The sequence below is a fragment of the Rhipicephalus microplus genome, chromosome X (assembly GCF_043290135.1).
Source record: "Rhipicephalus microplus isolate Deutch F79 chromosome X, USDA_Rmic, whole genome shotgun sequence".
Taxonomy (NCBI): domain Eukaryota; kingdom Metazoa; phylum Arthropoda; class Arachnida; order Ixodida; family Ixodidae; genus Rhipicephalus; species Rhipicephalus microplus.
In genome coordinates this window covers 268,587,097-268,591,970 of record NC_134710.1, presented here as the reverse complement: position 1 = coordinate 268,591,970, position 4,874 = coordinate 268,587,097, and the positions used below count along the sequence as shown (strand labels likewise).

At 44.7% G+C, this 4,874-nt stretch overlaps 1 pseudogene; it reads right to left on the bottom strand.

Annotated features, from left to right (window-relative positions):
- Window positions 1-235: 235 nt before the first annotated feature.
- Window positions 236-4,083, bottom strand: LOC142775250 (kinesin-like protein KLP2; annotated as a pseudogene).
- Between the last annotated feature and the right edge of the window lie 791 nt (window positions 4,084-4,874).

The window sequence follows — 4,874 nt, the reverse complement described above, 5'->3', positions numbered from 1 at the left end:
CCATTCATAACAATAAAATATTTTTTTTTTGTGTGGATGGGAAGGCCCATTTGCTTAAATTAGGCTTCTTACTGTTCACTGAGAGCTCTCGCTCTTGCACAGCGTCAAGTGCACGCTGGCCAGTCCATAGTTGGTCTGAGAGTTTGCAACCAAGCAGCACCAGAGGCACGTCTGCCAATAATATTCTAATTTGACAGTTTAACACACTTGCTTGAAGCACCAGAAAATTTCACTTTCAATATTTCCATTGCGACGCCTCATTATACAACTCAAGCTCCTCATTCTACAACTCAAGGAAGGACACCTTGATGGTGAACTCAAGATCTTGCGACTGCAGCTTTTCAAACAGCTGCTGTAGCGTGCGTGGAATGATGCCACCCAAGGGGTCGTCAGCCCAGCCCAAGTTCACACTCGATTTGTCGCCTTCCATGGTGAAGGTCTTGCCTGTACCTGTTTGACCGTATCTGAAATTTTAAATTAGAGCGGTGACAAGCAAGCTACAGAGGCACTGCAGACTAGTTGTGGTACAGATAAAAAAGGCAATTTTGACGAGATAATTCACACTTAAAAGAGAAAAAAAAACACCTAGGGACAAGTGGGAACAAAGCAATAAGGCAGTGTGTTTGAGCTTTGCTGGAAACCGAACAGCTCTGCATGCGTGTGGGCAGTAAAGAAGGGGAAAGCGGGAACGGGGGGGGAGGGGGGGGGGGCTTGAGTCAGGCAGAAGTTATTGCCCTACTCAGGCCATGTTTATAATCGAATGGGACAAACCTATGAGAAAATTTGTGAACTACGCTGATGATGGCATTTTTCTTAAAGCCAGGGTGCCCGGCATGATTGCAATAATTCTGTCGAAGCATAGACCAGCAAGAAAGCCAAAAGCACAAGCAAGAATATTGAGGATGTTTAAGAGGCTTCACATTGCATGGTTGTACAGCAGGCTTATTCAAGAAAGTGTCACTTATAAACACATAGTCATCTGAAATGCGTACGTGTGCTGCAAAGAAACTGGGAAGATAAATATATGAAGCATCATTGTTCAATCCGTCCTAACTTTGCTTACAAAAATAAAAAAAGCGGCATGGCAAGATGTAAAGAGACAATGCAGCTGTTACAGCGGAACTTAAGTGTGGGGGGGATATTTACACGCGCCCCCCCCCCCCCCCCAGATAACGCCGATGCTAAAGGTCAAAGCAAAGGAGACGGAAAGGCTTGTCTAAGCTAGCAGACCATTTGTGTCGTTGTGTGAAATAAAAAACAGACAAACCTCAAAGTTAGTTAAGCCAACACCTGCTAAATATTTTCAAAGCCTACGCCCTCCCAGGTGACGCTAGTGATCGCCGTTCTACGAGTCGGCTCCTCAAACCGACCCTCCCGTCCCTTCTTCTTCCAAGTTCCCAACGGCACTTTTCCTCTCTTGCTGCTTGTGGCCAGTTCGTCGAACCAGTCGCTTCTGTCCTGTTTTTCTACTGCTACTTCTGCGGAATGCAGGTCTCGACATGCTAAATAAGGATTGTGTGCCTATTTGTGCGAGCAACTACAAGACAGAAAACAAGGTGCAAGCGTTTTCGTTCCCGAACGATGAAATGATCTTCAAGAAATGGATAAGCTCGACTTCTAGACGGGATTTTGTGCCTACTGCTAACAACAAGGTACGAAGTTTATTCTCACTACTGTTACCATGAATTGGCGGTTTATAAGGGAGCCATGACAAGCGCTATGTTTTTTGATTATATCGCAAGGGTAATCCTGCGCTCTGCACCCTTGCTACTGTAATGCAGGTATATGTCTTAAACTTACACTCGTCATGTATCGAGTGTACATCATCGTATACAAATCTCCGGGCAGGAAAAATGCTTGAACTTCCCCTAAAGGTGTCCCGTCTGCGCCTTGGATCAGTGCCATCTACATTTCTTGGCTGCCCTTCGTATCTGTCGAAGCAAGATGCCCTCCCAACAAAGAAATCTTCAGATGCCAAGAAAGCGCGCCTCGAGGCAGACAGTCTTGCTCATGCTATTGATGACTCCGCCGCCTTCCAGCGTGAGAAACAAAAGCCGCCAAATTTGTGTCTTTTCCTGAATTGATGGAGCGCCTAAAAGGGAAATGCATTTTAGATGAGTGGATCGTTATTTGTCCCCCAAACTGCGCCACGTTCCTGCACATTGTAAATGAGTGCTTGCCTGTTTTTCAGTCCTCTGTTACTATGTAGAGCCAGCTTGTACGAGACGAACACATTTTTTCAGTAACAGCGTATGCTTTATTCTGCAACCAGATAGTCGAAAATAGAGCAGGTGCACCGGAAGGGGCAAGAGTGAAAGAGACAAAGTAGAAACAGAGAGGAGAGCAGCACATTGTTTGGAATGGTGCTCCGCAGGTTTTTATGACCACAGGGTGCGCGGTGGCCCTCACGTCACTACAACTGTGTTCGGAGAGCTTCGTATTACTGTGTGTGTACACAGTAACTTCGTAAAACGCATAGGTGACTGTGTTGTGCCAGATAACATCAGTAATATTAACCATTTACTTGACAAACTGAATAAGTTGCAGCCGATTTCTGGCGACAAAGCTTCCCCTGATGGAGCTGCTTATTTTATAGCAAATCTCTTAAAAAAGATTGAGGAAAATGTCCCTGAGAATAGAAAGGACACTCAAATTTTTGAGGCGGCAAGTGTTGTTGGTTGAGAGAGAATACAATACTCGACACAAATAATGGCATTTGCCTGCATATTGCACAATATATCTCCCCATGCTCATAAGTTTTTTAGGAGATCAGGGTCTTCGATTTTGCCACATCCGAGTATTATCAGAAATGTATGCTCGTCCTTCAAGCTATCACCTCAGAATAAATCAGGTGATCAGAAATTTCATAAATACATTGGCCAGGGATATAAGAAACTGAAGTCGCATGAGACTGCCGTCACTTTAATGGTAGACGAAATTGACATTAAACATTACATGGACTACAAAGAAGGGAAGACTGCGGGGGTAGCAGTGAACACAGTTGGGCAGCACTGAACACTGCCCATGTGTTCATGGTTCAAAGTATGTTAAGCTGTTTTTGCGAGGTTGTTTACATTCTTTCTGTGCGAACTTTAAATGATGAGTCGCTTCATGCTGTATTGAAAAAAGTCATTCTTCAGCTGTAAAATATCGGCTTTAGAGTTTTAGCTGTATGAATCAGAAGTGGTCTCAGAAACCACTTCTGAGAACACATGTTCACAAAAGTGGCCGGCAAGTTTTCATGCGGTCTACAATCCCAGCTGCCGGTAAACTTCGCCGTGGTCTACTGTGCCGGCTGCCGGCACTACCCCACTAAAGCAAATATACCGGCAGTTTGGTCACGATACTCTAGCCAGCCGATGGTGACGAAGTGCCGGAAGCATACTGCGCAGCCTGCTCTAGCGGCTGCCGGTGCAGAAGGCAGTTCCTTTGCAAATCCTACAAAGAAAATGGGTCAAAGAAGACGTGGAAAAAGACAACCACAGCAAGAAAACTCACGCAAAGACTGTGCAATTGTAGCCCATGATGACCTCGGTTATGGTGGGCGCCATGACTGCCCGGTACACGTCGATCTGCATAACACAAATAAACAAAAAATTGTTACGTGAAGGGCACTAGTGCCGAGAACTAGCATTACGGGTCTGGAAGAGCGCTCATGCTTACCTGCTTTGCATCAGGCCCAAATATTTTATCGAACGCGAACGATTTGCGAGGGGTCCGTTCCGGCCTTACTCGGTCATTTACAAGGATCTCCTTCCTTTCCTCTATGTTTTCGATAGCTCTGGCGGAGCCGCTCCCTTTCTCCGTTGCAGTTGGAGGCCTAGAAGAAACGCACGGGTCATCATTAACATAACACCATAAAAAACACCACGTGCCCTTGCACCTTCCCCAAGCGACTTCAATAATAAGGGCTGAAGAGTCGCTGAAGACAACTAACGTAACGTTATAATAAATCTTAGATTTGCTGTTCCCTACATCATGATAACGGATTTTGACGTGCTACGAACAACAGAAACGGTCATAAGCTTACCGGCACCAGACGAAAACTTGGATGTTCTGGTTACCCAGCTTCTTGGTAGCCATGGCAGTGTGAAAAAAAGCCCAGGAGGCGAAACTGCGAAAATGAGCTCCTTGCAGCACGCACAGCCACAAAACTGAACTACAAGCAGCCACAGAGGCCACTGCCGTGAGCCTTCTTTTTTTGTTGTTGTTGTTCACCTATTGTTAGTGGCCCATACCCACTATGGGGATTGGCCAAGAATCGAGTGATTCTAAAAGTTACTGATCAGATTTGGAATAATTGAGGTATAATGGAATGATTACCGATAGCCTAGGAAAGTGTGGTGCTTAATGTAATGCATAAAAAATTGACATAAACAAATTTATTTATAGAATAGAGCAATAATCTGATTTATTACTAATATAACAATGTGGACATGCTAGGATAATGAAACTGGTTACTCAGTCAACCTATTAGTTTCTTCAGTATAGTCCCGGACGGCCGCGCATACTGTCGCATTAGTGAAACCAGAAATGGAAGCTCCGAAAGACAAAATCACAGGCACAGATAAGTCCATAGCAATACCACGTAAAGGTAATTCAAAAGGGTTTTTCGTAATGAGTTAAACCGCCTGCAGGTCAAAAAGAAATGATCTATTGTTTTCAGTTCATCACAGAATGCGCACAGTGGCGAAGTTGCCTGAGTAGACCTGTGTTTAAAGAAATTTAGACTTGGTACCCGGCGACGCAGCTTTGTGATAGCTACTTCTTGTTTTCGAGTGCGGCAAAAGTCTCTTCGCCAGGGATATATTAAATGGCGATATTCTGTAGAGTTTGTTAATGCTGAACCTTTAAAGACTTCCATAAGCGTGCGT